Source organism: Pinus tabuliformis, chromosome 6 (assembly GCF_031772625.1).
Source record: "Pinus tabuliformis cultivar Carrire ecotype Pingquan chromosome 6, CPIR1, whole genome shotgun sequence".
In the NCBI taxonomy this organism is placed as follows: Eukaryota; Viridiplantae; Streptophyta; class Pinopsida; order Pinales; family Pinaceae; genus Pinus; species Pinus tabuliformis.
In genome coordinates this window covers 648,862,847-648,874,558 of record NC_142292.1, presented here as the reverse complement: position 1 = coordinate 648,874,558, position 11,712 = coordinate 648,862,847, and positions in this window count along the sequence as shown.

Here is an 11,712-nt window from a genome sequence, read left to right as displayed (position 1 = left end):
AGCTGAGAGGAGATCGAGTAGAGACATCTACTCATGTAGAGACCTTTAGTAGGGGGAAACTTTGAGCCAGGTGGGCTGAGGGATTGCATGCAGCCATACCTCTAGGTAGGAGGTGGGGTGATGTGGATTGATCGTCCCAAGGAGGAGGGGCAAGATCCTTGAGGTACCCAACCTCTTGGATGAGACCTTGCTACGGGAGCCCCAATGTGGAGTAGCAAGAACTAACTGATTGGGTAGAGACAGATGTGGATGGAGCGACAGAGAGAGCGACAGTGTAGGGAATCCCAGGACAGCGCATATCTAGCAGGCTGCAGCAATGCGAGAGGCACAAGTGTTTTGCACAGTGCTAGGTGGCACAGAGAAGTGTGCAATGGTGCGAGATGCATGGAGATGTTGCAGTAGCACAGATGTCAGAGAGGGAGTACTTGTCAGCAACAGGTAGAACTTCAGCATCAGAGTATGTTCCTAGCCCAACAGAGTGGTCAGTTGGGAGTGTTTTTGTTCCAAGTGTTGTTGGAGCAAGTGGACCGGGCAAATGTGTTGCATGCAGAACATTCCAGATTTGCAGGATAGGGGTTGCAGATAATCCATATCTTGTTGACAGGGAGTGTTGAAAATGCAACAAGATGATGGAGCTTAGTGGAAAGGAGTCGCCTTCACTAAGTGGGCCCGCAGGCTATTTTTGGCGCAAAGTCTATTTTTAGACATATGGATCATGGTCTATGAGTTTCAAGATGCTATTTGTGGATGATTGGTCACGTTGGGAACAATAGATGGACTTCTATTTTTGGTTCACAGTGGAGTGATCAGAGTCTATTTTTAGACTGCCAGGCTAAAAATAGAAATAGTCAAATATTATTAGCCCTTAGTAATATTTGGACTCAAAACATTATCTTATTCTCTTGGAGCACTTCAGTTCGAGCTACGGATGTGGCACATGCAGCTGAAAAAAGGAATCACGTGGTTTCTTATGTGTTAGTTGAGCTATTGCATGGAGGACTTCAGTTAGAACTCATGCATGTGAGTTCTGTGGAGTTGGATGTGGAGTTGATGGAGTTGTGTTCAGATTGACTTAGTTGAACTAGTTGTATTTAGTCTAACTAAAGAATACACTAGTGATGAGTTGTGTGTGTTATCTCAAAATCAAATCCTGATAGGCTGCTGGTCAGGTTGACTCTAAGTAACTATTTCAACCTACTTTAGGCTGAGGCTTAGCCTCCTCAACCTGAGAGAGCTCTCTCTTGATGGATTAATGATTTTTATTAAAGATAAGATGGCTAACTCTTATAGAACAACTATGAAAAATATGAATGGTGGAAACACATTAAACAAAACTATCCATTGGGCTTATGGAGTCAACAACACCTCAAAATAACAATGAACTCAACCTTACATGGAAGTCAGGGCATTCAGCGTTTAAACATTCAGAACATAAACTCATATGGGACCACACAGTTTATAAATGTATACAGGAAGTCAGAGCACATTCAGTGAATTCTGAGTGATTATACATCCATACCATTGTAAGAATTAAGAAAAGGACAACATCACATATTCTGAACATAACAAATCCTTCATGAATCCTGAGAAGTAAAGTCAAGCATGTATTACTGAAAATGAGTCTTTACATAGGCCAAATACAAGCTTTTCATAAAATTTCCAACCCTGATTACATTGTTGTTTCAGCTATATATAGAGCTCTTATTCTAACTGATTGAGATTCCTCCTCTAGCATGAGGGGAATTCGAAAACTACTTCTATTACTGACAACTCTTAAACTCTAACTACTTAATAAATGCAACAAAGTGTTGACTGGAGTTTTTAGAGATCTAAATCAAGTAGGATTCTAACACCGTGTTATGCTAATAATAGCCTTGATTACAATGGTTCTCGTTCTTTGACATCTGCTCCCCTTTAGTTTGGCTGTAATGGATGTTCAAGGCTCCATGTTTGATCTTCAATGACACATCTTTTCCATTGCCCTGAAACATAGGAAACTACCCCTGTTTGTCGGTCCTTGGTTTGCCTCAAAATGTTCGAATCCAAAGAAGCATGCCTTTTATCTTTGATTACCCAAATAGAACAGATTGCCACGTCCATGATGTGCTGGCCACCCTTTTCATGTGTGAAGGCACCAAGCTGTTATGAAATATCTTGAACTGTGGTAAATATGTTCACTTTATGACAAAAAATTTAAAATTGGATTCGAATACATATCTTCTCCACCTGTCTTGTCCTGGTTTAATGTTAATAGTTTCAAATGATGCCTTATATGCCTTATATATATTTCCTTTTCAAAATTCCCGCTTCAACTTCAAAACTGCTTGATTTATGTTGAAATCATCACTTTCAGCAGTTTCGTAGCGCGCTACGAAACTGCTGAGTTATTTAAAACAGCTTGTTTTTAACCTGAGACCTTTATTAACCGAGTGCTTGATTGCCAAAAACTTCTTTAGACTTTCCAAAGGCTGAATAGGGATTTAGATTTCTTCAGAAAGATAAGATCAAGCAAACTTATCAAAATTCTTGAAACAGAATCTTACTTGAAATGAAAACTCATTTAGCAGGTTCTTTAAGCTGGCTTAGCTGTAGATCTTCAATTTGTTTCTTCATAACCTTATTCCCAGCTCTCAGTTGCATATTGATCCTTCTGATGTACTTGGCTTCTTTGATTGCTGGTACTGTCCAGGTGTGAAATTGTGAATGGCCATCAACCACTGAATTCAACTGGGCTTCTACAGTTTCATTCTCTTTCCATAGAGTTTTATAATAGTTTGCGTGTATGACTGCATGTCTTCTGACATCTTTCTTCAATTTGGCAATCTCATGCTTAGCTGATTCTAATTGGCTCTTCATGGCTGCTATATTATCTTCTTTAGATGTGATGACTGTTTTGCCTGTGTTTTTCTTTTGCCAACGTTGTGTCCCTTCCCCTGTTTCCTCTGTTCTTGACAGTGCTTCCTGTACTTGCTGGAATCTCCTTGTCATAGGTCTTCTAGGTTTAAAAACAAACTCTTCAGCTGGCTCATCAAATTTAAGCCTTTTTGAGGCCTTGGCTTTCTTGGTGCTTTCTTGTTCTGACTGTATCAACTCAATTTGAACTGGTAGAGACTGCTCAAAGTCAATAGCCTGTAATAGGGTATTTAAACTTCCCTTGGACACTGGACTTTCTTCGACTGCTACAGCTTTACCTTTTTCCTTATTCATCTGGCTTCTTGTTCTTATCCTTGAGGCTACTTCAGATGTGCTTGTTTCAGGTACAGTCTTTTTACCATGAGCTTTTTCCTTAGTTGATTGCTGAGGTTGATCTTGGATGATGAGTGGCTTCACTTGTTTTCTTACTTGTGAATTTGGAACCCTTTTAGCTCTTGCTTCTGTTTGGAGCTCAGCTATTGTAGAATCTCTAGCAGGTAGAGGAGTGAGGCCAGTCTGGCTTTTGAAGCCAGCCATAAAAATGAATGAATTCCAATCTCTGTCTACCTTTTGGAGCCCATCTAAAACCAGTAGTTTGATCAAACCATGATGAAACAAAGAGGTTTCACAATCCTCTTTCCTCAGCTGTACCTTATCACACATCTTACTCAAACTACGGAAAAGATAAAAAGGTAAGTCTATGGAGACCTTCCCGGTGAAATGCAAAAGGAGTTTAAAATGGTAAGAGTAAACCTTGTTATACCTTCCTTCACAAGTCAGATATTTCTGTATGCAGGTGAATAAATGAGCATAATATTCTTTGACATAACTCCTGGGCACTGCCTTACTTAAATCTTCATTTACAAATTCATCCTTCAAAAACTCCTTACAAGGATTCATGTCAAACTTGAAATTTTTAAACCATTGCTCTTGTCCTCGTGGTATCTCTGTCACAGTAGATATCACTTCTGGCGAAACCTGCAATTCTATCATGGCTACTTTTGAATTCAAGCCTGTGAAGTTAAGTACAAATTCTTTAGTTACCTGTGCGTGCCCTCCTTGTAACTTTTTGCAAAAATTCCAGCACCCGGCCTTTTTAAATGCTTTCTCCACCTCTTTATTTCTCAGCGTTATATCTAAGCCTTCAGGCTCATTCCTTAGACATTTGTCGGATCTGTGCTCCTTTTTCTCCATTGATTCTTCCAAATCTTTGCAAACAATAACTACCAGCTCCGGTTGGAATTGTGATTCAGCTTCTATTTGAATTCAGCCTCGCTTGATTATCAGCCTCGCTTGATTATCTTTGCAGTTGAATTTTAAATTTTGCCGTTTAAAATCTTTCAAGTTGTAATCTTGCAGATTTGTCATTTCATGCAAGACTTACGACCATCATTAAGTTTTATGCACGGTGGTCTTTCTTGGAAATGATGATTCATGCGTATCAACAGATCTAGTGGTGGTGATAGTGGCAATGAGTGGTGAAATGTGATAAGAGGGGTACATGAGCTGACATGAGAAGACACGGCCTATGACTCATCTAACAGATTTGACATTTCGGGAAAGATTCGCTGCGAAATGTACGAATCCATGATTTCGCAGCGCTGTCAGTTTTAAATTTGAATGATGCGCTGCGAAACTGCCTAATCAGGATTGCGCTGCGAAACTGCCTAATCATGATTGCGCTGCGAAATTACAAAAAGACACGGTGGCTGACATAAGATAACAGGTGGCTATAAAACAATGGTAGATGGAGGGGAACCAATGGGAGCTGAGAACAACTTGACTCAAAAACTCTTCAAAACTTCAGATTCTAAGGGAAGAAAATTAAAACAAAAATAAACTAGCACTGACCTTTGTCATCGGGCTAGGATGAAAAGTTACATATATCAATTTTAGTTCTAAGTGATAAAAGTGTGAATTAAATATTAATTAATTCACTAATTATTAACTCATAAAGCAACTAAATAATACATTAGTTAACTCAATGCATGGACAGTTCAACAGAGACAAGTGTTAGAGGTAAGTGAAAGGGTGAGTTGTGACTATCAGTTGTGCATGAGATTTTGCACATGCATGGATTGAGTTATGCCAATGAGGACTGTGCAGTGTGGGCCAATACCAAGGAATTATAGCTTGTGCTCACGTGATTTTCGATTAGCCAAGGTAAATAGGAGTTTGGATCAGCCATTCTCATTCATTCTCTTGCAAGATTGTGCAGTGGAGGCAGGCAAAGCAGTGGAGGAGATTTGAGCTGTGATTGATCAGATCTGAGCTAGTTTTGTGTGTAACAAGTGGAGATAGTACTGAGTACTTGTGAGGAGTATTGTAGTATGTATTGTTACATGTTCTCAATCATTATAATATACAGATAGTGTGGGGTTTTCAGCTGTATGTTTTCTCGGGATACATACTGTGTTAATGTGCGCATGCGATTGATGTTTCATTGTTTTTAATGCTGCTAAATTGATGATCAACATAGAGGAGGTTATGTATTATGCATGTATTCCGCAATAGTGTATAATCAGGATAATCTCTGTGAATAAGTGTTTATTATTCAAAATTTCTACAAAAGGCCCACCCTCTTCTTGTTTTGTGATTGAATTCCTTTGTAAATGCTTCTTTGGACTTTTCCCGACACTTTAACACTGGAGGCTGAATCTTGGTGAATTTAATCACAATCACAACTTCATGCGACATCACAACTTTAAAAGGTTGTCACCTATTTGATCATCAATTGCGATGATGTTGGGTAGCAGAAGCCCCATGCAACAGTCATTGGGCACAAAGCCCGAAATTTTGGGTAAAGATAGGGTAAAGACTCCGCGGGATGCGCGGAGCGCGATTTGTAATAAGTTGAGTCAAAGGGTAGTCCACCCAAAAATAATGTAAAGAAATGTAAGTTGAGTCGGCCCGCCCATGGATCGTAATCCATGGAAATGTATAAATAGAGCGAGGCTCTATGGGTAGAGGTAGCTAGTTTTGGTATGATCTTGGATCTGAAATGTAATGGGTTTTTGAGGAGAAAAGTTCAGAAGCATCTGTAAGTCCGAGTCGAGGGTATTGGGTAGTGGATAGAGGCTCTGCAGATATGTGCACAAAGGCCTAGTAGAGTCTGCAGCTATGTGCGCGGACCCCTACAGCTGAGTGCACAGGGTAGATCTAGATGTATCAGTGATAAAGTGGAAATAAAGATAATTTGATTTTGGAAACTCTGTGTTAATCTGAGCTATTGCAGATCTGGTTAATTTATAATTGGTATTTCTATTGATTCTTTATGCGCATGCTTATATTTTGGGTTAATTCAAATCTATATCTCTATTAAATACGCGCAATGGTTATCTTGATTAAATGTTTGCTTAAAGACCCTCATAAGTAGATCTGATCTATAACAAACCATTAAGTAATTAGTATTGAGAAGTAGCCCTGTTACGGATCTGCGTGGAAGCAGAGCAGTGCGAGGCTGCAGAATGGTCTGTGAAGCCTCCAGACCACATCTAGACATCCCAAGGGTGTGAAAACCTAGTTCTAGCACCCTCCCCTGCTAACTCAGGTGAGACCTCAGTCCGCGTTCCGCGGGTTGTTGCCGAAAGGGTCGGTAGCTGCGGGATTTGTTTGGCTACATAACTCTTCCGAACCTGGGTCAGGCCCATATAAGCCAACAAATGGTTCTGTTGCCTAGACCGAGATCTACCTAAGGGGTGTTTGATGTTGGAACACTGGAACCCTACAAAGAAAGAGCTTGAAGAGTGGTTGGATCTGAAGCTCCACGAGTTTGCGGTTCAGAAAAATAGAAATCCGCAGATATTAAAGGAAGATTGGTTGGACCTCTATATATACACAAATATCCAGGAGGTCTTCTTCGCGACATTTCTGGTAGAGCTTTAAGAGTGGATCGCAAGGTTAGCTGACAGCGTGGGAAGGTGCAGATTAGATTAGCCTATTGTGTGAACTCTAGAACTGGTGCATAGGCTAGAAGCCACTGAAGATAAAATCGCACGCGCAGTAGATCATTGGCTAGATCAGGTAATAGGATGATTTATCACTGAGTTCGCAATCGATACAACTATGAGTTATAGTGAAGCAGAAAGGCGATTTCTCCAAGGACCGCAGGGTAAGTATATCAAATCATTGAATACTTGGATTAATATGCTTTTGTGTGAAAAATAGATTATGTGTGTTTATTGATGTCTGGAGTAACGCGGAGCGGAAGAGGTTACCGTGGAATGGGAGGGGCGGGGCGGAGAACAGTCCTCTGATTTCTATTTCATGGGAAAGCGAGGAGGAGCTCGCGAGGTTCTCACCATGAAGTGCAGTCTGGTTGATCAAGGAGCACTTCCCACTGATACCACCTCCATCCACGCCACCACCCACTTCACCTACATCAAATCCGTCCACACCAACACCAACCCCATCTCCAACCCCACCACCACCAAAATTTGGGATGGCGAGCGCAGTAAAGCTGCTGATATTTAAGGGTGTAGGAAATGAGGAACTAGGCTAGTTCTGGTTTGTGATAAAGTCTGTGTGGGACGCTCAAGGCATAACAGATGAAAACATCAAAAAGGCTACCCTAGTTAGTGCACTGCAGGACCGTGCGTTGACGTGGTACATAAAATACTCAACTGATCATCCGAACGAGGGAATAGCAGCAATCCAGGAGGCGCTAAACAAAGAGTTTGGCTGACCAAAATTAGAAACACAGTCGGTTATTGGGTTCAAGGAGATCGCAATGTTGCCTGGTGAAACTCCGTGGGATCTAGACCAAAGGTTAAAAAGCATTATTCGCAAGGCTAACATGACATTGACAGATGCGTAGCACTGCGCGTGGTTTGTGGCATCATTGACACCACATCTAAGGACAGCTCTGTCACAACAAAAGATCTCAGCCCAAGCTGAAGCACTGGAGACAGCAATGAGATTGCACGAAACCCCAATACCGGATCCGGGGTTGGGAGTTCAGCAAATCCACGCGCAACTACAAAACCTAAGTTTAGAAATGCAAAGCCTGAAGCAAGAAAGGGTGCCCCGACCAGAGGCGCGTGTGGAGATAGGCTGTATTAAATGCAAAAGTCAAGGGCATGATAAGGACCACTACCCCATCTTCGTGAACTATCTAGCGGGGGGGTGCCAATGCCATTAAAAATGGAGATACAAGCAGGACCGAGTGTCGCACTTGCGCTTTGGTGTGCGATTTGTCAAGTGGGTGGAAAACATGCAACAAATAACTGTCACCTATTGTAGAAGTATACCCAAATCCCGCAGCAGCTGTATTGCAACTTTTTTCGATCAGTGGGTTACGATGAGCGGACGTGTCGAAGTTATGACTTAATGATGGAAAGAACCCCAGCTTACCGAGTGCAGACTGAAGTGCGAGGAGGATTTCAAGGATGCAGCCGAGGAAGAGCAATGGGGCTCGGGCGGGGCCACAGAAAACTGATCTACTATAACTGTGGAGGGTCAGGACACTACGCTCGCGACTACACTAACCCGACCAAGATCTCTTGCCCCTATTGTGAGCAGTTTGATCATGAAATGGTAGATTTTCCAACGTTAATTTCCCAGATGTGCCAGAAGGGAGTGTTACAACCTACACCAACTCAAAATGTCTAGATGATGTGATCGGAACCACGTGAAGCGGACCCCAGTATAAATATGGTATTGAGGAGCAGCGCAACCAAAGGAGGTGATACGTGGAAATAGCTCACAGTAGACGAAAAGAGGCGCGATGTGCCTACAAAGGAACCTGACTCTGAGCCAGAACAAGGGATACCAACACCTAGGGAAGCCCAGAAGAGCTTCGCGGAAGTCTCTACTCCAGATAGGAGGGACCAAACGGAGCCAGGATTGGACCCCTCCATGATTACTACCTTTCTCGAAACCTGCATGAAGCTGTTGCGCGATAGTAAAGCTGTTAAAGGACTACAAGAGCTAATCACTAGGTGCGCCGGATCAGGCGAGCCACGCGTAGTCCGGAAAATAGGAAGACATGCTTTGCGCACCGGACGAGAAATGAGAATGACAGCGCAAATCGGCGAATACGAGATGGATCAGGTCATCCTGGACTTAGGCTCGGATGCGAACGTGTTGCCTAAGCAAACATGGGAACGCATGGGCAAGCCCGCACTGCAATGGTCCCCGATTCAACTAAGGATGGCCAACCAACAAAAGATCTTACTGATGGGCCGACTACAAGGGGTGACCGTGGACATCGAAGGCATAAGTACACAGACCGATTTCGAGGTAATAGAAATTGTTGATGACAGTAATCCTTACCCTGCATTGCTCGGAATTGATTGGGCCATGGACATGAACGGGATCATTAATTTAAAGAGACAGAAAATGACATTCGAAAAGAAGTCACTGCAGGTAGTAGTTCTGTTGGACCCAGCGGAAGGAGAGCGCTACACCGAACCAGTGCGCGATGAGGAGAGTGACGATGAACTGGATTGCATCTATCAGATAACAACGCAAGACCAGGATCGGATGCATCCCACAGACGATGGAAGAATCTCATGGGAGCGCGATAGCACCTGCACAGTGGATTCAGATGAGGAGACTAAGTGATGGCAGAACCGATTGCAGGAAGTTACGACACTTAACTGTAATATGATGCTTCGATCATTGCAACGTGTGACCACATAAGAAAGACAATGGCCAGCGGAGAACGATGCAACGAATAAGGGGCAACTCGTCAATCTTGGCACCTTAATCGTAGCATAGGAGCAGCCTAGTGCGTCATAAGACGCACCATGCACACCTGGATGGAGGGCGCAGACGCTGAAATGCAGGAGACGGTTCCAGGTATGGATTGGAGGATGTGCGCAGCAGCCACGTTGATACAGAGCGGTCATCCATCAATAACGAAGGATACGGGTACACATCGCGCGACCATCAACCCAACCTGAGCTACGCAGAACAATGGTTCACGAGGCCGGGCAGGGAACTCTCTCCACGACAAGTACCTCTACAGTCCATCCTGCCAATAACAACACCCGCAAAAGGATTCAGTAGCTCTGGGCAGCCATTTGGCGTGGCAAAATACAACTTTGTGAGTTAGAAGAAACGGGGGACAGACTCCGAGAACAAAGTGCGAGGCTGGATGAAGAAATTGATAAGCTACAATTAGAAGTCAACCACACGGGCTACACAAAGGACCTAATAAAGGAATCAGACATGGCTGGCTCTCCTACACTACTACGCCAAGTTGCGACCCCACTAGCATGGTTGCTGTTATCACAAAATCAAGCACTGGAAGGCTGCTAACCAGGTAGACTCTGTGTAACTGTTTCAGACCAATCTTTTGACTAAGGCTTAGCCTCCTTAGCCTGAGAGGGCTCTCTCAAAAGGTTATTGATTTTGACTATTGATGAGATGGCTAACTCTTGCAAAGTGAATTTAACAAATATGTTGGCTGGACAGACATTACAAAGACTTCCATTGGGCTTATGGAGTTAATCATCCTTCAGTAAACTATAACACTACTCATACATAGAAGTCAGGGCATGTGATGTTTAAATACTCAAAACACATCTCATAGAAACCTCAGCTTACAAATACACACAGGAAATCAGAGCAGCAAAGTGAATTCTGAGTGATTGTGTATTTATACAACTGTAAAAACATTAAGGATAAAGCAAAACCACATATCTTGAGCATTGAAACACTGTATGAATCCTGAGAAGACAAGCAGCAAATTGTATTACTGAAACTGAGTTTTTACACAAGCCAAAACAATACTCTGTTTTCTCAAATATCCAACCCTCATTACATAGATGATCTAGCTATATATAGAAACATAATTATAACTACTTGGAGCTTCCTCCTCCAGCATGAGGGGAGCTCGATGACTGCCACTAATGACCCCTATCTGCTATTGAACTGACTCATTAAATACAATAAGTGCTAAACTAGAGTTTAAAGAGTCCTAATTTAACTATAACTCTAATTCTATCTTCCTCGTAGAATGATTCCTTCTTGTTCTTTGACACCTGTCTCCTTTTAGTTTGGCCGAGATGGATGAGAGGAGTATTCAATGTTCCATACTAGCTTTGGATGCTGAATGCTTTGATGGTTCAGTGATGTTAGGAGAAATCCCCTGTTTTTCGGTTCCAGTCTTCCACCACTTATTCGAAAATGCAGCAGCATGTCCTTCGCTCTTTAATATCCCAAAAATGTAGAGCACCACCATGTTTCCAGATGTGTTGGAGGCTTCATTGATGGACAAGTGTACAAGCCAAGACTCCTCGTATGCAACTCCTTCCAAACCCTAATGACCGGTAATAAAGTGACTTTATAACAAAAACTTTAAACTTGAGTCAAAACATTTCACTTTTTCCAAAAAGGTACACCTGTCATAATCTGAATGGCTGTGATAGCTTCATTTGGTCTCTTATATGTCCCTTAGGTGTTTCCTTTGAAAATCTCTGATCATCTTATCAAACTGTTTGTCTGCATTAAAAAATAACACCTACAGCAGTTTCGTAGCGCGCTACGAAACTGCTGTGTAATTTAAAAAAACACAGTCTCAACCCAAAATCTGACTGTCTTCAAGTAACAAGGAAGAAGAGATGTATGCCAATCATTGGCAATGAAGACAAAATCCTCCCCATAAGGTCCACTAAAGTGTTCACTGCTTGAGAGATTAAGAATCCTTGGAGCTTCAATAGTTGCCTGACATAAGAGGCTAAAACGAAGTCATACGACTTTAGAGGAATTCTGGTATCATCCAATGGATCCATGACATGATTACTAGAGGCAGCCTGTCCAGTCCCTCTAACCTTTAAGAAACCTGCAGCATTT